This window comes from Triticum aestivum, chromosome 3D, assembly GCF_018294505.1.
Source record: "Triticum aestivum cultivar Chinese Spring chromosome 3D, IWGSC CS RefSeq v2.1, whole genome shotgun sequence".
NCBI lineage: Eukaryota > Viridiplantae > Streptophyta > Magnoliopsida > Poales > Poaceae > Triticum > Triticum aestivum.
Genome location: NC_057802.1, coordinates 452,663,070 through 452,689,520, shown reverse-complemented (window position 1 = coordinate 452,689,520; position 26,451 = coordinate 452,663,070). Strand labels below are relative to the sequence as shown.

At 49.9% G+C, this 26,451-nt stretch overlaps 1 pseudogene; it reads right to left on the bottom strand.

Moving 5' to 3' along the window:
- Nucleotides 1-25,054, bottom strand: part of LOC123076362 (ATP synthase subunit beta, chloroplastic-like) — a 57,809-nt pseudogene extending 32,755 nt beyond the window's left edge.
- Between the last annotated feature and the right edge of the window lie 1,397 nt (nucleotides 25,055-26,451).

The window sequence follows — 26,451 nt, the reverse complement described above, 5'->3', positions numbered from 1 at the left end:
CGCACAAAACAGGTCCGACAAGAAAACGGCGAACGGAAAAAGAGAGGCGAATAAAACGGCAAATTTTTGTGATGTGGGGGAGAGGAAAACGAGAGGCAAATGGAAAATAATGTAAATTGCAAGGAGATGAGATTTGTGATTAGGATCCTGGTTATGTTGAAGATCCTCCCCGGCAACGGTGCCATAAATTCCTTTTGATGTCGCTTGAAGCTACGTCAGTTTTTCCCCAAAGAGGAAGGGATGATGCAGCACAGCGTCGGTAGGTATTTCCCTCAGATATGAAACCAAGGTTATCGAACCAGTAGGAGAACCAAGCAACACAATGTAAATGAAAACTGCACACAGATAACAAATCCTCGCAACCCGACGTGTTAAAGGGGTTGTCAATCCCCTCCGGGGTACGACGCCTGAAGATAGGGAAACGGACGTGAGATAATTTTGTAGTAAATTGATAGATCAAACGCCAAATAAAATAAACAAGGAAAAATTGCAGCAAGGTATTTTTGTATTTTTGGTTTAATAGATCTGAATAAAAATGCAAAGGAAAAGTAGATCGCAAAGGCAAATATATGAGAAAGAAGACCCGGGGGCCGTAGGTTTCACTAGTGGCTCCTGTCAACAAAGATAGCAAACGGTGGGTAAACAAATTACTGTTGGGCAATTGACAGAACCTCAAATAATTATGATGATATCCAGGCAATGATCATTACATAGGCATCACGTCCAAGATTAGTAGACCGACTCCTGCCTGCATCTACTACTATTACTCCACACATCGACCGCTATCCAGCATGCATCTAATGTATTAAGTTCATGAAAAAACGGAGTAATGCAATAAGAGCGATGACATGATGTAGACAAGATCTGTTTATCTATTGCGGCAGATATAGATCTCATCTTTTTATCCTTAGTAGCAACAATACATACATGCCGGTTCCCTATCTGTCACTGGGATCAAGCACCGTAAGATCGAACCCACTACCGGGCACCTCTTCCCATTGCAAGATAAATAGATCAAGTTGGCCAAACAAAACCCAAATATCGGAGAAGAAATACGAGGCTATAAGAGATCATGCATATAAGAGATCAAAGAAACTCAAATAACTTTCATGGATATAAAAAGATATGACTGATCATAAACTCAAAGTTCATCAGTGTCGGTGGGAACGACACCTATGGGGTCACTGGGATCCCTTCTACGGTTAACGGGCGCGAGGTTGTGCAAAGAGCAGGTCTGACAAGAAGCACACAGATCGTTTACCAAGGTTCGGGCCACGAAGATGCGTAATACCCTAGTCCTGCTTTGGTGGATGTATTGAGTGTTCTTGTGTTCTTGAGCTAGCTACGGGGTGCAACTTGCCCAAAAGAGCCAAATGCCTCTCCTGGTCGCCTCGGGCCTCCTTTTATATGCAAAAGGGGTTGCCATAGTGCGCGAGCTTATCGCCCAGCATTACGGGACAAAGCGCATTAAATGCGCTACTTAGGTGTCCATTAGCTTTATCGGGGACGGGAACGAGGCCCGTCCCGTCCATCACCGCTCCGCCTCGCTTCAACACGCGCCTGGTCCAGTGATGCATGCGGTGCCATGTAGGTAGGCAGGAAGCTGAGGTGGCGCGGAGGCAGGGCCTTCACGAAGATCTACATGCCACCACGCAGGTGCTTGCTGAGTCGGCGTAGAAGCCGCCCGTCGCCACGCAGGTGCCTGCCCAGCTGGTTGAGCTAGCAGCTGCTTGGGGACGGCGGTGGAGTCTTGGCGGTGCGGGCCTGGCAGTGGCCCCGCTGATGCCCTCGGCAAGGGTCTTGTCGGGGGCCCGGTAAGGGTCTTGCCGTGGCGTTGCAGTCGTCCCCGACAAGGCGCTTGCCGGGGGTCTTGTGGATTTCCTCGGCCAGGATCCTGCCGAGGGTCGCCGTCTTCTGGTCCTTATCTGATTTCACATGTTTATGATCTTGACGAAGATCTGCATGCCACCATAGAAGCGCCTCCCGAGCCTTGGTCCCAATGTAGTTGGTTGGGTTGGAACCCGTGGGCTCAAGGGTGGCTTGCTCCGCTGGCCTCGGGCAGTAGGCTGCCCCGGCAAGGCTCTTGCCGGGGCTGCGGAGGCTGCCTCGGCAAGGATCTTGCCGAGGGAGTCTACCTCGCCCTCTTGCCCTCCTGTGTTTCTGGTCTTGGCGTTGCCTTGGTTGTCTTGTGCTTTGGCTTCTCTCTGGCTTCCCTCCTCTGCCCTGCTAAGTGTGGCCATGGCACGTGGCTCTGACTGCCCGTGCACAAGTAAAGGGGTCAATAGGAGACCCCTACTTTTGTAAACCGACAGGAGTCCCCGGGCTGGGCCACACATAAGCGTGACGCATTGTTGGGCCAGGCCCAGAACGGTGCACGGGCAGGTGGGCGGATTTTCACCGCAGTAACTGTTTCGTCCGCTGCGCCTCCCCACGACCCGCGTTGAACGCGTGACGTGGAGAGTCGTGCGTGATGTGGGGGTCATTCGTGGGGCGGTTCCCGCATGCGTGCGTCACATCATGGTAAAGATGCGGCTCGCGCCTTCCCCATAAAAAGAGGGAGGTGCGGAGGCGCGACTCATTTACTGAGTGGACTCGGGTCGCGGTCTTCAAGGCGCCCACGCCCCACGATCACGGGGCGGGGAACGGTCGCCTCACCCGTCCTCTCGATCCTGCTCGCCCACCATGCACCCTCCATGCAGGTGGCAGGTGGTGGAGGCAGGAAACCGGGCCGTCGCTGATTAGGGCAGCGGGTCGGTCCTGATTCCCTGCGCCACCGATCGCTGGATTGGCTGAGTGGGGCAGCCGAGCCTCGACCCCGCCCCTTTTTAAGGAGGGGGAGGGGGATGTCATCCCACATTCTCTTAGCATCCATCCTCTTCCACCTTCACTCCTTTCTTCCGCCCGCCATGGCGAGAGGGGGTGCTGGGCCTTCGACGGTGGCGGCGAGGGTCGCTGCTTGACAGCGCGTTCCCCCTTGTCAAGAGCCCGTGGCAGTGGAGCCGGCTATGAGAGGAAGGGGAAGGGGGCAAGGCTGAGGTCGCCGTGGCGCTCGGGGAAGAGGGGGACGAGGCGGCGCAATGGCCGTGCCTCTGCCATCGATGCCCCCCGCGATGGAGGGCCACGTCGGGGACCAGCCCCGCGAGTTCTTCATCAGGCTGCGCCGGCCACCGCGGCGTCGTCTCCGCCTCCCCACCCCATTTGCTCGGGAGATGGAGCTCGATCCGCTCCAGACCCTCAGGCTGCACATGAGGGGCTGCGGGAACGGCGGCACGCGGGTCGATGTCGACTTCCCCGCTCCTCACGTCATGTACCTCCGTCGCGGATGGAAGATGTTCACTCGCGTCCACAGCCTGACGGCGGGGCTCGTCCTCTACTTCAAGTTAATGGAGGGCGGCCTGCTCTCCATCAAGCTTTGGAGATCTTAGAACTCGCCTAAAGTGCTGCGTGGAGAGCTCCTCCGACGATGAAGATTCCTCCTCGAGGGGGAGTGACGAGGAGGACAGCGACAGCGATGACGAGGGAGTCGAGCGGCGGGATGCCGACCCCGACTCCGAATGACCGCGCCGCCCCTCCCTCGGCCACGCGCCCTGCCGAGGGCCTTCCTCGCCAAGCTCTCCATCGGGGCACTCCCCGTCGTCTCCTTGGGCGGCTAGCGTAGGAGGCCCGGAGAAGGCGAAGAAGGCGGGTGGCGGCCATCAAGTCGGAGTACGCGGGGACAGACGCCTTCATCGCGTATTGCCGGCCCGCTGCCTCATCTTCCAGCTCCTTTCCCGGCACCAAGATGTTCTCTTGGTGCCTTCTACTCCTCGTACCTTGCCTAGGCGCTCTTTTTGCCCTCCTACTGTCTTGTTCCACCTTCTGAGGAGAGGGACAAGAAAGGGATTACGGGCACCTTATCTCTTTTTAGTTTGTAAGCCTGCGGGCACTTGTTAGTTTTAAGACATGTAATCCCCTTGCTCATGTTTTTTATTCCGTACGAACTGTACCCATGTGGGACGTTTTTAATGAAAAAGGGTGCTTGCCGGGTTCTTTGTGCGTGAGCGAGGCCCATGACAAGGAACGAATCCTTGTTATCTTTAAGATAAACATTGTCGCCCGGCAACAGGCCTTGCCGTCTTCCCACTTTAGTCGACCATTCTCACGCTCTTGGCAGAGGCAGTGGCGAAGTAGAGTTAGGCCCCTCATTCATTTTCTTGCCACCGCGACTACGACCAAGTTCTGACCCAGGGGATAGCTCTTGGGTACAGGAAAAGGGGAGCACGGTGGTTTAAGAATATAAACAAGGTTTCACATGTCCCAGTTCCATACGGAAATGCATAACGGGGTATGGAAGACTTATCTGAATCCGCAGCCCCCGGCAACCTTGGCTTGTAGTGGTTGGATCCTTGTGTCTTTAGCCCCCGGCAGTCCTGGCTTGTCGGGGCCGGAGTGCTGGTTCTTCCTCTTTCTCCCAAGCGGCTTAGCAGAAGTATCCACATGCCATGCGTACCAAAGAGGACAGAAAGACGCATACTCGACCTCTAGGCTAGGGGTTAGTCGCCGCTAAGCACTATCAACCCTAACCGAGGGAGAAACTTAACCTAGCATGCATGCTATAACTTAGGGCGCCAGTGCTTCATTTATTTATGCTCAGGGTCTGCGCCTGGCTTTGTACAGAGGGTTACATGCCTTGCCGGCAAGGCTTGTACAAAAGGTGGTTTGCCGGGGGGCCCGGCAACCGCGCCTTATGGGTAAAACTTGCGAAGATGTTCAATGTTCCAGGAGTTGCTCACTGGAATAGCATCTTCGGTCTCCAGGCGGACTGCGCCGGGCCTGGTGACTCGTATTACCCGATAAGGGCCTTCCCAGTTTGGCGTAAACTTGTTGGAATACTTGGCCGATTGAACGCGCCGAGGAACAAGGTCGCCTTCCTCAAAGCTTCGGGCATGAACCTTGCGGCTATGGTAGCGGCGCAAGGCTTGCTGGTAGCGTGCTGCTCTCACAGCCGCCCGAAGACGATCTTCCTCAAGGAGCGTTGCGTCATCTTGCCGCAATGGCTCTTGCTCAAGCTCGTCGTAAGCGAGCACTCGAGGTGACCCGTATATGAGTTCCATGGGGAGAACTGCTTCTGCCCCGTATACCAGGGCAAAGGGTGTCTGGCCGGTAGCTCGATTTGGCGTCGTCCTGATCGACCAAAGAACCGCCGGCAACTCATCAATCTAGCACCTTCCGCTCTTGTGCAGCCTATCAAAGGTCTTTGTCCTCAGGCCTCGCAACACTTCAGCATTTGCCCTCTCCGCCTGGCCATTGCTCCGTGGGTGTGCCACGGAAGCGAAACAGACCTTGCTACCGAGGTCTTGGATGTATTGCATGAAGGTGTGGCTTGTGAACTGCGTGCCGTTGTCGGTGATGACTCTGTTTGGCACATCAAAACGGCAAACTAGCCCCTTGAAGAACTTGACGGCTGACTGTGCTGTCACCTTCCTCACTGCTTCCACCTCCGGCCACTTTGTGAACTTGTTGATCGCAATATACAAGTACTCAAAGCCCCCGACAGCGCGGGGGAAGGGGCCCAGGATGTCGAGCCCCCAGACCAAGAATGGCCAGGAAAGAGGAATTGTTTGAAGGGCTTGAGCTAGTTGATGAAGCTTGTTTGAATGGAACTGACACGCTTCACACTTGGTTACTAGTGTCGTTGCATCTTGGAGGGCAGTGGGCCAGAAGAAACCCTGCCGGAGCGCCTTGCCGACAAGGGCCCTCGACCCTATGTGGGAGCCACATATGCCTCCGTGTACCTCCGCCAACAACTCCAGTCCTTCCTCCCGGGGAATGCACTTCAATTTCACACCGTTCGGTCTCTTCCTGTACAGGACGTCATCGACGAACTAATACATAGCAGACCGACGGGCTACTTTCTCCGCTTCTTCCTGCTCCTCAGGAAGCTCCCCTGTTTGGAGGAATCAGACGGTATGATGTGCCCATGCCGGAGCCTGGGGCTCGACGACAAGGACCAAAGGCACTTCTTCTAGCATGGGAGCGGCCGTCTCTACGACGAGTGCTTGACGGCCTGCCGGAGTCAGTCGCTCCTCCACAGGCTCAGAATCCATGGCAACACCCTTGCCGGTGGCCCCCGGGGGCTCAGCGGGAAAGTACTTATCGGGGCCTGATTTCCTCCGTTTGTTCTGCTCCGTTGATGGTTCGACGGATGGTTGAGTTAACCGAAGCAAAAAAGTACCTGGTTCCACAGGCAGCTTGAATGCAGCGTGCTTTGACAGGTAATCGGCTATGTCGTTCTCCGCTCGGGGAACGTGCTCCACTTGTATACCGTCAAAGCGCTCCTCCAGCTTCCTCACCTCATCTACGTAGGCCTCCATGAACGGGCTCTGATAATCTTTGTTGACTTGTCTAACGACAAGCTGTGAATCACCCCTGACGATGAGCTTCTTAACCCTGAGGTCTGCCGCGATCCTGAGACCGACAAGCAACCCCTCGTACTCAGCAGTGTTGTTGGTGGACATCTCCCTGGGAAAGTGCATCTGGATTACATACTTGAGGTGCTCTCCGGTGGGTGCGACGATCAGCACACCAGCACCGGCGCCTTGCAGCGAGAAAGCCCCGTTAAAGTACATGATCCAGTTGTGACTTGCTTCCTTGCGGGGGAGAGTGGTCTCCTGGATTTCCTCGTCAGGCGTTGAGGTCCATTCTGCAATGAACTCTGCCAAGACTCTGCTCTGGATTGTTGAAGTACTTTCAAACTTCAACCCAAAGCTTGATAACTCCAAGGCCCACTCCACAATCCTTCCGGTTGCGTCTGGGTTGTGCAGTATCTGTTGCAACGGGAGGCGGGTGACGACAGTGATCTCGTGGGCTTGGAAGAATGACGCAGCTTCCTCGAGGTCATAAGGAGGCCGAAGAGCAATTTCTGCACGCCAGAGTACCTTGACCTAGCCCCTTGCAAGAGGGAGCTGACAAAGTAAACCGGGTGCTGCATCATCTTCTTCTGCACCACTTCATTTGATTGCATGGGCCCTGTCCCGATGGCGTCAAACTCTGTCGGGGGCCCTGCCTTGCCGGCATCGGGCCCTGCCGGGGGAATCTCTAGCTTGCCATCCGCCAGTCCCGCCGTCGCACTGCCTCTTCGTCGACCTCCCTGTGCGCCACCAGCGCGGCGCTGACCACTTGATTCGTCGCCGCCAGATACAGCAGCAACGGCTCTTGTGGTTTAGGCGCCACCAGTACTGGTGTAGAAGAGAGGTATTTCTTCAGATCCTGCAGTGCTACTTCGGCCTCCGGGGTCCACTCCATTGGGCCCGCCTTTTTCAAGATCTTGAAAAAGGGAAGGGCGCGCTCGGCAGACTTGGAGATGAATCGGCTCATGGCGGCAACGCAGCCAGTGAGCCGACGCACATCCTTGATCCGCTTGGGCACATCAATCTGCTCGATAGCCTTGATCTTGTCTGGGTTTAGCTCGATCCCACGCTCTGACACAAAGAACCCAAGAAGTTTGCCAGACGGAACGCCGAAGACACACTTCTTAGGGTTCAGCTTGAGGTTGAACTTACGCAGGTTGGAAAACGTCTCTTCTAAGTCTTGTACAAGAGTTACCTTGTCCTTGGTTTTGACCACTATGTCATCCATGTAAGCTTCCATATTTCTATGTAGCTGGGGCTCAAAACCAATTTGGACCGCCCTTGCGAACGTCGAGCCAGCACTCTTCAACCCGAAAGGCATCCGTAAAAAGCAATACGTACCACATGGGGTGATGAATGTTGTCTTCTCTTCGTCTTCTCTTGTCATGAAGATCTGGTGGTAGCCCGAGTAGGTGTCGAGGAATGATAACAGATCACACCCGGCCGTGGAGTCAACAATCTGGTCGATGCGCGGCAACGGGAAGGGGTCCTTAGGACAAGCCTTATTGATATCTGTGTAGTCAATACACAGCCTCCACTTCCCGTTTGCCTTGCGCACCACCACCGGATTGGCCAACCACGTTGGATGGAGCACTCCCCTCACCAAGCATGCTGCTTCCAACTTTCTGATCTCCTCGGTGATGAACTCCTGCCGTTCCAAAGCTTGCTTCCTGACCTTCGGCTTGACGGGCCGTGCATGAGGACAGACAGCAAGGTGGTGCTCAATCACCTCCCTGGGAACACCTGGGATGTCAGATGCTTGCCATGTAAACACATCGACATTCGCCCGCAGGAAGGTGACGAGCGCGCCTTCCTATTTGCTGCCGAGGGTGGAGCTTATGGTGAAAGCCCCTCCCGTGCCATCCTCCCTGACGGACACCTTTTGGTCTGTGGCGGTGCAGCTCTGGATTTCTTGCTCTTGCCGGTGGAGCTCTCTGGCACGTCCTCGACAGTAGCGTAACACTCCAAAGAGGCGCACCTGCCGGAGTGGGTGCAAGAGGTCTTGCCGGTCTTCTTCTTCCCTCCCGGGGCTTCAGCGGCAGGAGCAAGTGCCTTGGCGGCAGCTGCTGCAACTGCTTCCTGGTAGAGTAGGTCGGCGCAGATCAACGCATCCTTCTTGTCGCAGGGGACGGTGATGATGGTCATCGGCCCATGCATCTTTAGCGTGTTGTATGCTTAATGCGACGCCGCCATGAAGTTGGCTAGTGCCGGGCGGCCGAGGATCCCATTGTAGGGCATGGGGATCTCGGCTACATCAAAGACAATCCTCTCCGTCCTGTAGTTCAGCTCGCCTCCAAACGTCACAGGCAACATGACCTTCCCCTTCGGCTGGCTCCTTCCCGGGTTGACCCCTTGAAACGTGCCCGTCTCCTCGAGGTCTCCGTCGGGAATTTGCAGCCTCTTGATCACAACGGGCGAGATTAAGTTCAGACCGGCCCCGCCGTCAACCAGCATCTTGTTCACCTTGAGGTTGCGTATCGTTGGTGAGACCAACAACGGCAAACACCCGACCGCAGTGGTGCGATCAGGGTGGTCCTCGGCGTCAAAGATGATGGGCGTGCTGGACCACTTCAGCGGCTTCTGAGCGTCGAACGATGGCTCCGCTCACGCGCCCACTGCTTGAGCTGGCGGTGAGAAGTGTGCAGCGAGGCGCCACCATTGACGCACATGGCCTCCGTAGCCTTCTGAAACTCTTGCTCGCCGGACTCATCGTCCTCGTCATGATCATCGTCTTCCTGCTTCTTGTCACGGCCCCGAGCGGGCTTCTCTTGCTGGTTATCCTTGCCGCGGCGGCCTCCTTGGCTGCCACGCTTCTTGCCGGATCCTTCGGCACCATCCTGGCCCTTCTCCTTGTCCCGCCTCTCATACTCGGCCTTTTGCTTTTCGGCAAGCAGCTCGACCTGTCGGCAGTTCTGGAGGTCGTGGCCCTTGGTGCGGTGGATCTTGCAATACTGCTTGTCGGAGCCTCCTGGCTTGTCGGCAGCTGCCAAGGCCCGGCAGGCGGCACACCCGGCAATCTCCTTGCCGGGGTCGTCTACCTTGGCCTTCTTGGCAGTGGCGGTGTCGTCGGATCCCTCGACGGCAAGCACAATCTTGCCCTTGCGTTTCCTGTTGCGACGCCGACCCTTCTTCGTCGGGGCGGCAGTGTCTTATCAGTAGAGTCGGTTTCCACGCCGGCGTCCTCGCCGGGGTACTTCCTTCCCTCTTCAGCCCGGGCGCACCTATTGGCCAGAACATAAAGTTCGGCCACATACTTAACCTTGTTCATCGCCAGCTCTTCACGCATCTTGCGATTGCGCATGTTCTGATGGAACGTGCTAATCACGGTGGCGGGATGAACATCGGGGATGTTGTAATGCACCCGACTGAACCTCTGTATGTACTTGCGCAGGGTTTCCCCTTCCTTCTGGGGAATGATATGCAAATCACTGGCCTGGCCATGAGCTTGGTGGCCTCCGATGAAGGCACCAACGAACTCATGGCACAGATCCGACCAAGAAGAAATGGAATCCGCCAGCAAGTGCATCAACCAAGACATGACGTTGGGCTTCAGTGCCAACGGGAAGTAATTGGCAAGCACCTTGTCGTCGCGAGCTCCAGCAGCTTGCATCGCGATGGTGTAGATGCTGAGAACTCTGACGGATGGGTCTTGTCATTGTGCTTCTCACCGACGTCAAGCTTGAACCTGCGGTAGGGCGGCCACTGGAACTGCCGCAGCTCATGGGTAAAGGCTGGGTAACCCACCTTGTAAGGTAGGCTGCCGGAGCCCCCCGGCGCTGGGTGGTCCATCGTGGGTCCTGCCCGCTTATCCGACTGGTGGCCTGTATCGCGCCGGTGCTCGATGGTGGTTCGAGCGTCTTCATGGGCTCGTTCTCGAAGAACTTGGCGCTGGTCGCGGTAGGTCCATGGGTCGGACGATGCTATGGAAATGTTATCACAAGCGTCGTCACGACGGACCGGCACCGGCGGCAACTGGCATGGAGGAGGAGAGTGCACCGTAGCTGCAGCACCTCCGGTCCTTCCACGGCTGGCATGTGGTGGCTCGACGGAGCGCCGGCCCGAGGGCCATGCCGGTCATGGATCATCTTTGTTGGCGACGGCGACGAGGCTCTGGATGGTGGCCCTCCATTCGTCGAGCTTCTCCGCGGCAGGAGGGAAGTCGAGGAGTAGCTGCACGCGCGCCAAAGCTTCTGCTGGCGTGGGTGGTGGCGAAAGCTGCGTGGACCGTGGCGCGCTTCGACTTCTAACCACGTTAGAAGGAGCTCTATCACGGCCCAGCGGCTGCGTGCCATTCTCGCCGGCACTTCGGCGGGCATGCTGGCCTCCTTCGTCCCGCAGATGATGCACATGGCTCTTCCCACGGCGGTGTCCAGGGTCACCGGAGTGGTGACGCTGCTCGTCGCGCACATCCTGGGAAGAGCGCGCTGTGGGCGCTGGGGTGGGTGTCTTGGAGGTCGCCGCGCCGCCCGTAGGTGGCACGGCACCGCCCTTGGAGGGCTCCGCACCGCTTGCGAGGGGCCCGACTCTGTCTTTTGATTTGGCGGCGGGCGGCCCGTCATCTCGCGCACGAACAACGCCGCTCGCCAGGCTCTGGCTGCCAGAGCGATGTTGGTGCTCGCAGTCCGCGCCTTGGGTTCTATCCGCGACCGACCCGCTGCTCGCCCGCACCGGTGCGGGCCGTCCGGCTCCCGGGAACCGACTGCCGTGGCCGCCTTCTTCTTGGGAGCCATGACGATGAAGAACTGCTAGGCTAACTGCTAGACCGGATTTTCACAACTGCGCCCCCTACCTGGCGTGCCAAAGATGTCGGTGGGAACGACACCTATGGGGTCACTGGGATCCCTTCTACGGTCGACGGGCGCGAGGTTGTGCAAAGAGCAGGTCTGACAGGAAGCACACGGATCATTTACCCAGGTTCGGGCCGCGAACATGCGTAATACCCTAGTCCTGCTTTGGTGGATGTATTGAGTGTTCTTGTGTTCTTGAGCTAGCTACGGGGTGCAACTTGCCCAAAAGAGCCGAATCCCTCTCCTGGTCGCCTCGGGCCTCCTTTTATAGGCAAAAGGGGTTGCCACAGTAGCACACCGGAGGTGGAAAGGTGTACAGTGCACGTGCTTATCACTCGGCATTACGGGACAAAGTGCATTAAATGTGCTACTTAGGTGTCCATTAGCTTTATCAAGGACGGGAACGAGGCCCGTCCCGTCCGTCGCCGCTCCACCTCGCCTCGACACGCGCCTGGGCCAGCGATGCGTGCGGTGCCATGTAGGCAGGCAGGAAGCTGAGGTGGCGCGGAGGCAGGGCCTTCACGAAGATCTGCATGCCACCACGTAGGTGCTTGCTGAGTCGGCGTAGAAGCCGCCCGTCGCCACGCAGGTGCCTGCCCAGCTGGTTGAGCTTGCAGCTGCTTGGGGACGGCGGTGAGTCTTGGCTGGTGCGGGCCTGGCAGTGGCCTCACTGATGCCCTCGGCAAGGGTCTTGCTGGGGGGCCGGCAAGGGTCTTGCCATGGCGTTGCAGTCATCCCCGGCAAGGCGCTTGCCGGGGGTCTTGTGGATTTCCTCGGCCAGGATCCTACCGAGGGTCACCGTCTTCTGGTCCTTGTCTGATTTTCCATGTTTATGATCTTGACGAATATTTTCATGCCACCATAGAGGCACCTCCCGAGCCTTGGTCCCAATGTAGTTGGTTGGGTTGGAACCCGTGGGCTCAAGGGTGGCTTGCTCCGCTGGCATCAGGCAGGCTGCCCGGGCAAGGCTGTTGCCGGGGCTGCGGAGGCTGCCTCGGCAAGGATCATGCCGAGGGAGTCTACCTCGCCCTCTTGCCCTCCTGTGTTTCTGGTCTTGGTGTTGCCTTATTTGTCTTGTGCTTTGGCTTCTCTCCGGCTTCCCTCCTCTGCCCTGCTAAGTGTGGCCGTGGCACGTGGTTCTGAATGCCCGTGCACAAGTAAAGGGGTCAAAAGGAGAGCCCCTACTTTTGTACACCGACAATCAGATCCCAACAAATACACCGCAAAAGAGTTACATCATATGGATCTCCAAGAGACCATTGTATTGAGAATTCAGCGAGAGAGAGAGAGAGAGAGAGAGAGAGAGAGAGAGAGAGAGAGAGAAAGCCATCTAGCTACTAACTACGGACCCGAAGGTCTACAAAGAACTACTCACGCATCATCGGAGAGGCGCCAATGGAGGTGGTGAACCCCATCCGAGATGGTGTCTAGATTGGATCTGGTGGTTCTGGACTTTGCAGCGGCTGGATGAATATTTCGTCGACCCTTTTAGGGTTTCTGGAATATTGGGGTATTTATAGAGCAAAGAGGTGGTCCAGGGGGCACCCGAGGTGAGCACAACCCACCAGGGCGCACCTGGGCCTCCTGGCGCGCCCTGGTGGGTTGTCCCCTCCTCAGGACTCCCCCCAGGTGCAACCAGGGCCCAATATCTTCCTTCTGGTCCATAAAAGGCTCCGTAATGTTTCATGGCATTTGGACTCCTTCTGATATTGATTTTCCTTGATGTAAAAAACATGGAAAAAACAACAACTGGCACTTGGCACTTGGCACTATGTCAATAGGTTAGTACCAAAAAATGATATAAAATGATTATAAAACATCCAAGATTGATAATAAAACAGCATGGAACAATAAAAAATTATAGATACGTTGGAGACGTATCAGTGGTGTATCAAGCCCATGTATTTCTTCAATAGGAGGTAAATTTTTGACGTCCTCAGCTTTAATACCTTTTTTGCTCACAGATTTCTTTGCCTCTTGCATATCTTTAGGACTGAGATATAAGATACCCCTCTTCTTCGGAGTGGGTTTAGGCGGTGGTTCAGGAAGGGTCCAATCATCATAATTTTTCAATATGTTATTCAATAATTCTTGAGCTTAACCAATAGTCCGTTCCCTGAAAACACAACCAGCACAACTATCTAGGAAATCCCTAGAAGCATCAGTTAGTACGTTATAGAAGATATCGAGTATTTAATTTTTCTTAAGTGGATGATCCGGCAAAGCATTAAGCAATTGGAGAAGCCTCCCCCAAGCTTGTGGGAGACTCTCTTCTTCAATTTGCACAAAGTTAAATATTTCCTGTAAGGCAGCTTGTTTCTTATGAGCAGGGAAATATTTTTCAGAGAAGTAATAAATCATGTCCTGGGGATACGCACACAACCAGGAGCAAGGGTATTGTACCAAGCTTTAGCATCACCCTTTAGTGAGAACGGAAGTAATTTGAGAATATAATAATAGTGAATTTTATCATCATGAGCAAAAAGGGTGGCTATGTCATTCAACTTAGTAAGATGTGCCACAACAGTTTCAGTTTCATAACCATGGAAAGGATCAGATTCAACCAAAGTAATCAACTTTGGTCGACAGAGAATTCATAATCCTTATCGTCAACAAAGATAGGTGAAGTAGCAAACTGAGGATCACATTTCATTTTAGCATTCAAGGGCTTTTCTTTATACTTGCATAATAATTTATTTAGACCATCTCTATCCTTACAAGCAAGAATATCCCTAGTTGCCTCCTCATCCATAACATAACCTTTCGGTACCTTTGGCAATTCATATCTTGGAGGGCTAGTTCTAATAGGTGTTTCAAGATTTTCAGTTCCAAGCTCTTCATCAGTTTCAACATTCTCAAGAGCTTTAGTTTTAGCAAGTTGTTCAACAAGAAATTCACCTAGTGGCACATTATCATCAAGCAAGGTACTAGCATCGTCGTAAATATCATTCATAGCAGAAGTAGCATGTGGTGGTGTTGCAAGTTTACTTATAACAGAAGGTGAATCAAGTACGGAACTAGATGGCAGTTCCTTACCGCACCTCATCTTAGAGGGAAAAATCTTTGTCTTAGCATCCTTCATATTATTCATAGTGACAATTTGATAATAATCCCAAGTGACTCAACAAATATAGCTATGCTCCCCGGAAACGGCGCTAGAAAAAGGTCTTGATAACCCACAAGTATAGGGGATCGCAACAGTTTTCGAGGATAGACTATTCAACCCAAATTTATAGATTCGACACAAGGGGAGCCAAAGCATATTTGCAAGTATTAACAACTGAGTTGTCAATTTAATCACACATGGAGATTAATTATCTGCTGCAAAGTGATCAGTAGCACATTAATATGATAGCTTTGATAGTAGTGGTAGCAGTAACAGTAACGGTAACAGTGATAGTAATAGTTTTGTAGCAGTGACAATAGTAACAGTAGCAGTAGTAACTTAGCAAGATCAATATGTAGGAAAATCGTAGGCATTGGATCGGCGATTTGTTGGATGATATCCATCATGTGACAGTTACAACCTAGGGCGATACGACACTAGCTCTAGTTCATAAATATAATGTAGGCATGTATTCCGTAAATAGTCATACGTGCTTATGGAAAGAACTTGCATGACATCTTCGGTCCTACCCTCCCGTGGCAGCGGGTCCTATTGGAAACTAATGGACATTAAGGCCTCCTTTTAATAGAGCACCAGAACAAAGCATTAACACACGGTGAATACATGAACTCCTCAAACTATGGTCATCACCGGGAAGTGTCCCGATTATTGTCACTCCAGGGTTGCCGGATCATAATGCGTAGTAGGTGAATATAACTTGCAAGATCGGATCTAGAACATAGATATAATGGTGATAACATAAATGGTTCAGATTTGAAATCATGGCACCAGGGCCCAAAGTGACAAGCATTAAGCATGGCAAAGTCATAGCAACATCAATCTCAGAACATAATGGACACTAGGGATCAAGCCCTAACAAAACTAACTCGATTACATGATGAATCTCATCCAACTCCTCACCGACCAGTGAGCCTACGAAGGAATTACTCACCCCCAGTGGGGAGCATCATGGAATTGGTGATGGAGAAGGGTTGGTGATGACGAAGATCGAAGATCCCCCTCTCCGGAGCCCCAAACGGACTCTAGATCTGGCCTCCCGATGAAGAACAGGAGGCGGCGACAGGTCCGTCTCGTGAAACGCGATAATTCTTCCTCTCTTTTTTTCCTGGAAATATGTGATTCTATAGCGTCGGTTTCAGGGTCTGCGGGGCCACCAGGTGGGGACAACCCACCTGGGCGCGCCTGGAGGGGGGGCGCGCCCTCGTGGGTTGTACCCACCTAGGTGCCCCCCCCTCCGATGGTTCTTGGCTCCAGAAATTCTCTTTTATTGAATAAAAAATCCTCGCAAAGTTTCGTTCCAATCCGAGAACTTTTATTTCTGCACAAAAACAACACCATGGTAGTTTTACTGAAAACAACGTCAGTCCGCGTTAGTTTCATTCAAATCATGCAAATTAGTGTCCAAAACAAGAGGAAAATCTTTAGGAAAAGTAGATACGACGGAGACGTATCAGACATCAATGTGATCGTCCACACACGTCAATAGATCGGGCATTTGAGATGGCGAGGTGCCCCACCATTTGTAGCCATCGCGGCCCCTAGTGCTCCTGCTTGCAACGGTGACACGGGCCATCGTCCACGTCCAATGTGACGGGTGCAGCCGCGACGGTGAGGTGCCCATAGATGTGTGGCTAGGGGTGGCCCCTGGTGCTCTGCTACTTCTTGAGCTTGCGTTGGTTTTTCCCTTGAAGAGGAAAGGGTGATGCAGCAAAGTAGAGATAAGTATTTCCCTCAATTTGTGAACCAAGGTATCAATCTAGTAGGAGACAACGTCAAGTCACCGAATACCTGCACAAACAATTAAACAACTTGCACCCAATGCGATAAAGGGGTTGTCAATCCCTTCACGATTGCTTACAAAAGTGAGACTGGTAGAGATAGATAAACGATAAAGTAAATATTTTTGGTATTTTTGGTTTATAGATCAGAAAACAAAAGATTGCGAAAAAACTAGATCAAAAACTTATATGATGGAAAATAGACCCGGGGGCCAGAGGTTTCACTAGAGGCTTCTCTCAAGATAGAAAATAATACGGTGGGTGAACAAATTACTGTCGATCAATTGATAGAAAAGCGCAACGTTATGATGATATCTAAGGCAATGATCATGAATATAGGCATCACGTCTGTGTCAAGTAGACCAAAACGATTCTGCATCTACTACTATTACTCCACACATCGACCGCTATCCAGCATGCACCTAGAGTATTAAGTTCATAAAGAACGGAGTAATGCATTAAGCAAGATGACATGATGTAGAGGAATTAACTCAAGCAATATGATGAAAACCCCATCTTTTTATCCTCGATGGCAACAATACAATACGTGCCTTGCTGCCCCTACTGTCACTAGGAAAGGACACCACAAGATTGAACCCAAAGCTAAGCACTTCTCCCATTGCAAGAAAAACCAATCTAGTTGGCCAAACCAAACCGATACTTCGAAGAGAATTACAAAGATATCAAATCATGCATAAAAGAATTCAGAGAAGATTCAAATAATATTCATAGATAAGCTGATCATAAATCCACAATTCATCGGATCTCGGCAAACTCACCGCAAAAGAGTATTACATCGAATAGATCTCCAAGAACATCGAGGAGAACATGGTATTGAGAATCAAAGAGAGAGAGAGAGAGAGAAGAAGCCATCTAGCTACTAGCTATGGACCTGTAGGTCTATGGTAAACTACTCACGCTTCATCAGAAGGGTAATAGAGTTGATGTAGAAGCCCTCCGTGATCGAATCCCCCTCCGGCAGGGTGTCGGAAAAGGTCCCTAGATGGGATCTCACGGGTACAGAAGGTTGCAGTGGTGGAAAAGTGTTTTCGTGGATGCCTCTGTTGGTTTGGGGATATATGGATATATATAGGCGAAAGAATTAGGTCAGGAGGTGCACGAGGGGCCCACAAGGGTGGGGGGTGCGCCCTTCCCCCCACAAAAGATTCAAAACAAAAGTTTAATATTGACATAAAAACAATAATACTTTAATCATACTAACAAGGCAATTATGTCTTCTCAAAATAACATGGCCAAACAAAGCTTTGATACGTCTCCAACGTATCTATAATTTTTGATTGTTCCATGCTATTATATTATCCATCTTGGATGTTTATGGGCTTTATTATGCACTTTTATATTATTTTTGGGACTAACCTATTAACCCAGAGCCCAGTGCCAGTTCCTGTTTTTCCCTTGTTTCAGTGTTTCAAAGAAAAGGAATATCCAACAGAGTCGAAACGGAATGAAACCTTCCGGAGAAGTTATTTTTGGAAGGAAAGAAACCGGGGAGACTTGGAGTCCACGTCAAGGAAGCAACGAGGAAGGCACGAGGTAGGGGGCGCGCCCACCCCCTAGGCGCGCCCTTCACCCTCGTGGGCCCCTCGTGGCTCCCCTGACGTACTTCTTTCACCTATATATACCCATATACCCTAAAATGATTGGGGAACGGAATAGATCGGGAGTTCCGCTGCCGCAAGCCTCTGTAGCCCCCAAAAACCAATCGGGACCCTGTTCCGGCACCCTGCCGGAGGGGGGAACCCTCACCGGTGGCCATCTTCATCATCCCGGCGCTCTCCGTGACGAGGAGGGAGTAGTTCACCCTCGGGGCTGAGGGTATGTACTAGTAGCTATGTGTTTGATCTCTCTCTCTCTCTCTCGTGTTCTTGATTTGGCACGATCTTGATGTATCACGAGCTTTGCTATTATAGTTGGATCTTATGATGTTTCTCCCCCTCTACTCTCTTGTAATGTATTGAGTTTTCCCTTTGAAGTTATCTTATCGAATTGAGTCTTTAATGATTTGAGAACACTTGATGTATGTCTTGCGTGGGATAACCGTGGTGACAATCGGTTATTCTATTGATTCACTTGATGTATGTTTTGGTGATCAACTTGCGGGTTCCACCCATGAACCTATGCATAGGGGTTGGCACACGTTTTTGTCTTGACTCTCCGGTAGAAACTTTGGGGCACTCTTTGACGTTCTATGTGTTGGTTGAATAGATGAATCTGAGATTGTGTGATGCATATCGTATAATCATACCCATGGATACTTGAGGTGACATTGGAGTATCTAGGTGACATTAGGGTTTTGGTTGATTTGCGTCTTAAGGTGTTATTCTAGTACGAACTCTAGGGCTGTTTGTGACACTTATAGGAATAGCCCAACGGATTGATTGGAAAGAATAACTTTGAGGTGGTTTCGTACCCTACCATAATCTCTTCGTTTGTTCTCCGCTATTAGTGACTTTGGAGTGACTCTTTGTTGCATGTTGAGGGATAGTTATATGATCCAATTATGTTATTATTGTTGAGAGAACTTGCACTAGTGAAAGTATGAACCTAGGCCTTGTTTCAACGCATTGCAATACCGTTTACGCTCACTTTTACCACTTGCTACCTTGCTGTTTTTATATTTTCAGATTACAAAAACCTATATCTACCATCCATATTGCACTTGTATCACCATCTCTTCGGCGAACTAGTGCACCTATACAATTTACCATTGTATTGGGTGTGTTGGGGACACAAGAGACTCTTTGTTATTTGGTTGCAGGGTTGTTTGAGAGAGACCATCTTCATCCTACGCCTCCCATGGATTGATAAACCTTAGGTCATCCACTTGAGGGAAATTTGCTACTGTGCTACAAACCTCTGCACTTGGAGGCCCAACAACGTCTACAAGAAGAAGGTTTAGTGGTAGACATGAAGCTCTTTTCTGGCGCCGTTGCTGGGGAGGCTAGGTAAGCGGCACTCACACCCCGTCAACTAAGCTCTTTTCTGGCGCTGTTGCTGGGGAGGTGAGTGCTTGAAGGTATATCTTTAGATCTTGCAATCGAGTCTTTTTTTTCTTGTTTTATCACTAGTTTAGTCTATAAAATAAAACTAAAAAATGGAATTGAGGGTGCCTCATATGCTTCATCTTTTTAATGTCTTCCGTGAAAATAAGGATTCCAATAATTGTGCTCAATTGCTAGAGGAAGAATGCATTAAAATGTTTGGCACTAAATCTTTGAATGATGAGCATGATTGCAATGTTGTTAGTATGAATTCTTTGAACATCCATGATGCTAATGATATGCAAATCCACAAGCTTGGGGAAGCTATGTTTGATGAAGATGATATTTTTTGTCCCCGAAGCTTTGATGAGCAAATTTACTATGATGAAAGCATGCCTCCTATCTATGATGATTATTGTGATGACACGTATGCTTTAAAGAATAATGATAACCATGAAACTTGTCATCTTGATCTTAATTCTCAATCATATGATAGTTATTTTGTTGAGTTTGCTCCCACTACTATTCATGAGAATAAATTTGCTTATGTGGAGAGTAATAAAAATTATGTGCTTGTAGATCATGAAAAGAATGCTTTAGGTGCTGGTTATATTGTTGAATTCATTCATGATGGTACTGAAAGTTATTATGAGGGACGAATGTATGCTTGTACGAATTGCAATAATATCAAGTTTCCTCTCTATGTGCTTAAAGTTTTGAAGTTATGTTTGTTTTGCCTTCTATGCTAGTTGATTATTGTTCCCATAAGTTATTTGCTCACAAAATCCCTATGCATAGGAAGTGGGTTAGACTTAAATGTGCTAGTCATATTCTTCATGATGCTCTCTTTATGTTTCAACTCTTATCTTTTATGCGAGCATCATTGAAATCATCATGCCTAGCTAGGGGCGTTAAACGATAGCGCTTGTTGGGAGGCAACCCAATTTTATTTTAGTTTCTTTCTTTTTGGTTCTGTTTAGGAATAAATAATTCATCTAGCTTCTGTTTAGATGTGGTTTTGTGTTTTAATTAGTGTTTGTGCCAAGTAGAACCTTTGGGAAGACTTGGGTGAAGTCTTTATGATCATGCTGTAAAAAACAGAAACTTTATTGCTCACGAGATTAGCTTCAACGTTTTATTGGAGAGTGCTATTTAGTTGATTATTTTTGCAGATGATTACTAGACAAATTCCTCAGGCCAAACAATTTATTTTAGAATTTTTGGAGTTCCATAAGTTTGCATTAGTTACAGATTACTACAGACTGTTCTGTTTTTGACAGATTCTGTTTTTCGTGTGTTGTTTGCTTATTTTGATGAATCTATGGCTAGTAAAATAGTTTATAAACCATAGAGAAGTTGGAATACAGTAGGTTTAACACCAATAGAAATAAAGAATGAGTTCATTACAGTACCTTGAAGTTGTCTTTTGTTTTCTTTCGCTAACGGAGCTCACGAGATTTTCTGTTAAGTTTTGTGTTGTGAAGTTTTCAAGTTTTGGGTAAAGATTCGATGGACTATGGAATAAGGAGTGGCAAGAGCCTAAGCTTGGGGATACACAAGGCACCCCAAGGTAATATTTAAGGATAACCAAGCCTCTAAGCTTGGGGATGCCCCGGAAGGCATCCCCTCTTTCGTCTTCGTTCATCGGTAACTTTACTTGGAGCTATATTTTTATTCACCACATGATATGTGTTTTGCTTGGAGCGTCATTTTATTTTCTTTTGTTTTGCTTGCTGTTTGAATAAATTACCAAGATCTTAAATTATTAAATGGGAGAGTCTTCACATAGTTGCATAATTATCCGACTACTCATTGATCTTCACTTATATCTTTCGGAGTAGTTTGTCATTTGCTCTAGTGCTTCACTTATATCTTTTAGAGCATGGCGGTGGATTTATTTTGAAGAAATAGATGAACTCTCATGCTTCACTTATATTATTTTTAGAGTCCTAAACAGCATGGTAGTTTGCTTTGGTTATGAAATTAGTCCTAATATGATGGGCATCCAAGAAGGATATAATAAAAACTATCATATAATGTGCATTGAATACTATGAGAAGTTTGATACTTGATGATTGTTTTGAGATATGAAGATGGTGATATTAGAGTCATGCTAGTTGAGTAATTGTGGATTTGAGAAATACTTGTTCTAAAGTTTGTGATTCCCATAGCATGCACATATGGTGAACCGTTATGTGATGAAGTCGGAGCATGATTTATTTATTGATTGCCTTCCTTATGAGTGGCGGACGGGGACGAGCGATGGTCTTTTCCTACCAATCTATCCCCCTAGGAGCATGCACATAGTACTTTGTTTCGATAACTAATAGATTTTTGCAATAAGTATGTGAGTTCTTTATGACTAATGTTGAGTCCATGGATTATACGCACTCTCACCCTTCCACCATTGCTAGCCTCTCTAATACCACGCACCTTTCGCCGGTATCATACACCCACCATCTACCTTCCTCAAAACAGCCACCATACCTACCTATTATGGCATTTCCATAGCCATTCCGAGATATATTGCCATGCAACTTTCCACCGTTCCGTTTATTATGATACGCTCCATCATTGTCATATTGCTTTGCATGATCATGTAGTTGACATCGTATTTGTGGCAAAGCCACCGTTCATAATTCTTTCATACATGTCACTCATGAGTCATTGCACATCCCGGTACACCGCCGGAGGCATTCATATAGAGTCATATCTTGTTCTAAGTATTGAGTTGTAATTCTTGAGTTGTAAGTAAATAAAAGTGTGATGATCATCATTATTAGAGCATTGTCCCAGTGAGGAAAGGATGATGGAGACTATGATTCCCCCACAAGTCGGGATGAGACTCCGGACGAAAAATAAAAAAAAAGAGAAAAAAGAGGCCAAAAAAAAGAGAAGGCCCAAAAAAATGAGAGAAAAAGAGAGAAGGGGCAATGCTACTATCCTTTTACCACACTTGTGCTTCAAAGTAGCACCATGATCTTCATGATAGAGAATCTCCTATGTTGTCACTTTCATATACTAGTGGGAATCTTTCATTATAGAACTTGGCTTGTATATTCCAATGATGGGCTTCCTCAAAATGCCCTAGGTCTTCGTGAGCAAGCGAGTTGGATGCACACCCACATAGTTTATTTTGTTGAGCTTTCATACACTTATAGCTCTAGTGCATCCGTTGCATGGCAATCCCTACTCACTCACATTGATATCTATTGATGGGCATCTCCATAGCCCTTTGATACGCCTAGTTGATGTGAGACTATCTTCTACCTCCTTTTTGTCTTCTCCACAACCACCATTCTATTCCACATATAGTGGTATGTCCATGGCTCACGCTCATGTATTGCGTGAAGATTGAAAAAGTTTGAGAACACCAAAAGTATGAAACAATTGCTTGGCTTGTCATTGGGGTTGTGCATGATTTAAATACTTTGTGTGGTGAAGATAGAGCATAGCCGACTATATGATTTTGTAGGGATAACTTTCTTTGGCCATGTTATTTTGAGAAGACATAATCGCTTAGTTAGTATGCTTGAAGTATTATTATTTTTATGTCAATATTAAACTTTTGTCTTGAATCTTATGGATCTAAATATTCATGCCACAATAAAGAAAAAACATTAAGAAATATGTTAGGTAGCATTCCACATCAAAAATTCTGTTTTTATCATTTACCTACTCGAGGACGAGCAGAAACTAAGCTTGGGGATGCTGATACGTCTCCAACGTATCTATAATTTTTGATTGTTCCATGCTATTATATTATCCATCTTAGATGTTTATGGGCTTTATTATGCACTTTTATATTATTTTTGGGACTAACCTATTAACCCAGAGCCCAGTGCCAGTTCCTGTTTTTCCCTTGTTTCAGTGTTTCGAAGAAAAGGAATATCAAACGGAGTCGAAACGGAATGAAACCTTCTGGAGAAGTTATTTTTGGAAGAAAAGCAACCGGCGAGACTTGGAGTCCACGTCAAGGAAGCAACGAGGAAGGCACGAGGTAGGAGGGCGCGCCCACCCCCTGGGAGCGCCCTCCACCCTCGTGGCTCCCCTGACGTACTTCTTTCACCTATATATACCCATATACCCTAAAACGATCGGGGAACAGAATAGATCGGGAGTTCCACCGACGCAAGCCTCTGTAGCCACCAAAAACCAATCGGGACCCTGTTTCGGCACCCTGCCGGAGGGGGGAACCCTCACCGGTGGCCATCTTCATCATCCCGGCGCTCTCCATGAGGAGGAGGGAGTAGTTCACCCTCGGGGCTGAGGGTATGTACCAGTAGCTATGTGTTTGATCTCTCTCTCTCTCTCTCTCTCTCTCTCTCTCTCTCTCGTGTTCTTGATTTGGCATGATCTTGATGTATCGCGAGCTTTGCTATTATAGTTGGATCTTATGATGTTTCTCCCCCTCTACTCTCTTGTAATGGATTGAGTTTTCCCTTTGAAGTTATCTTATCGGATTGAGTCTTTAATGATTTGAGAACACTTGATGTATGTCTTGCGTGGGATAACCGTGGTACAATGGGTTATTCTATTGATTCACTTGATGTATGTTTTGGTGATCAACTTGTGGGTTCCGCCCATGAATCTATGCATAGGGGTTGGCACACATTTTCGTCTGGACTCTCCGGTAGAAACTTTGGGGCACTCTTTGAGGTTCTATGTGTTGGTCTAATAGATGAATCTGAGATTGTGTGATGCATATCGTATAATCATACCCACGGATACTTGAGGTGACATTGGAGTATCTAGGTGACATTAGGGTTTTGGTTGATTTGTGTCTTAAGGTGTTATTCTAGTACGAACTCTAGGGCTGTTTGTGACACTTATAGGAATAGCCCAACGGATTGATTGGAAAGAATAACTTTGAGGTGGTTTCGTACCCTACTATAATCTCTTCGTTTTTTCTCCGCTATTAGTGACTTTGGAGTGACTCTTTGTTGCATGTTGAGGGATAGTTATATGATCCAATTATGTTATTATTGTTGAGAGAACTTGCACTAGTGAAAGTATGAACCCTAGGCCTTGTTTCAACGCATTGCAATACCGTTTACGCTCAGTTTTACCACTTGCTACCTTGCTGTTTTTATATTTTCAGATTACAGAAACCTATATCTACCATCCATATTGCACTTGTATCACCATCTCTTCGGAGAACTAGTGCACCTATACAATTTACCATTGTATTGGGTGTGTTGGGGACACAAGAGACTCTTTGTTATTTGGTTGCAGGGTTGTTTGAGAGAGACCATCTTCATGCTACGCCTCCCACGGATTGATAAACCTTAGGTCATCCACTTGAGGGAAATTTGCTACTGTCGTACAAACCTCTGCACTTGGAGGCCCAACAACGTCTACAAGAAGAAGGTTGCATAGTAGACATCAAGCTTCTCAAACTTCATATCTCAAAACAATCCTAAGGAATCAAACTTCTCATAGTATTCAATGCACTTTATATGAAAGTTTTTATTATAGTTTTTTTTATTTCTGTGCCCCTGGTTCCTTAGCTCTACTACTTCATCCCCACTCTGTTAACTTTTGCTCACTTTTCCCCACTCCCTTGCCCGAAACCCTTAGAACAGGTTATAACGGACGTTGCTATCGTGTCAATGCCTTTGACCGTTAACACTGATGAGTGGGGCCACGTATACGTGGGCGCATCCAAGACCGCGGTCGTGGGGTAGCACTTGTCCATGGACATGCCCGAAACGTCCCATCATATAAAGAGGGGCAACCACCTCCATCGCCCTTACCATTTTCCCCCAAATCCCCTCCCTGCTGCATCGTCTTGCTCTCCCCCACCGGCGTCGTCATGCTCTCCTCCACTGCCTCAACCGCACCGTCTCGCTCTCCCCCACCGCATCCTCTTCCTCACCTTCATTGCCTTCACCCAGAGATGGCCGAAGCCCGTGGCGACGCCGGCGCAGCGCCCGGAGATGTGGTCGATGTCGGGTGGTTGGTGCGACATACGCCAAGGGATGGCTTATCATTGTGGGAGCCAATAAAACATCGCCGGTGCCTGGAAACGGGATGAGGCGAAGACATGCACGCCGGCGAATCTTACCCAGGTTCAGGGCTCTCCGAGGAGATAACACCCCTAGTCCTGCTCTGCGGGGTCTCCGCATGATCACTAGATCGATAAAAGGTTGCTACAATCGCTCCTAGAGCTGTTGAGATCAAGGGAGAAGAAGAACAAGGCTAGCTCTTGCTTCTCTCTATCTATGGTGTGTGTGCTATGCTTGGAGGGCAACTCTATGCTCAGAGGCCAACTATGCTTGGGTGCGAACCCTTTGCATGGGTGCTCCGGGGGGTTTATATAGGCCTACCCCCCGGGGATACAATGGCAATCCGACTGGGAACTGGTCCCAGCCGTCAGTGTCTACGCTCGCCGGCTTCTCCGCCGGCTGGTGGGTCCCGCCGGCTGGTGGGTCCCGCCGGCTGCCGGCTACTTGATCGACAGGCCGGCCCCACCGTCTAGGGTCTTGTCGGCGGCTACTTACTGTAGCCTCGCCTGTGATGACGAGGGCTTTGTTGAGGTAAGCGTGGCTACAGTGGTCCGCCTCGGGGGCTATCACTGTAGCCTTACCTCGTCTTGTCTCCTTAATGGGGCTCCTGCTTCGAGGAAGGGAGTAGCCGGCTTCTGGAGGCCGGCTATGCTCTTGGCCGACTGGGAAAGGCCGGGTCGCCTTCACGCCTCTCTCTGGCTGAGGGGGCCCGCAGTCCTTGGGCCGTACAGGAGTGGGTCGTGGATGACGTCGAGGCTAGCATGGCTACAGTGCCGGGCCGCACAGGAGACGTCCGTCCCGTACGGCCTCCTGTAGCCACGCCCGCCTCGGGCTTTGGGGGTAGTGGGCCGCACTGTGGCCACACCCCGTCACATCGCCGTTATGCGGGAGTGGTTGTGGTCTTGGCCGGCTCCTAGGAGTCGGCGTCCTTCTTGGCCGGCTTCTTGGAGTCGGCCACCCCGTAGTCGTCCTGGGGAGGAGTTGGTGAGGCTGGGTCGCCTTCCGGGAGTCGGCTTTAGTGGTAGCCGGCCAGGGAAGGCGGCCCAATGCTCGGAGTGCTTGGAGGCCCGAAGGCCTGATAATTTTTTCAGATGAACCAGGGGCAGTCGGAATGGCTACCCGTGGCCATTTACTCCGACAGTAGTCCCCGAAGCTGATTGGGCTTCGAGGTGGAGTGGGGTTTGAGAAGCTCGATCAGCTTCCTATCGTGACAAGTCGGCAGCTGGGAGCCGGCCTTGGTCAGGCGCGCCGCCTGAGTCAAAATCTTCTGGAGTCGGAGGGCGGGAACTCACTAGCATGTGCACCGGGCCGCGGGCCGGCCACGGGCCGTCGGCGAGCCACGTGGCCGGAAAGCCTGCCA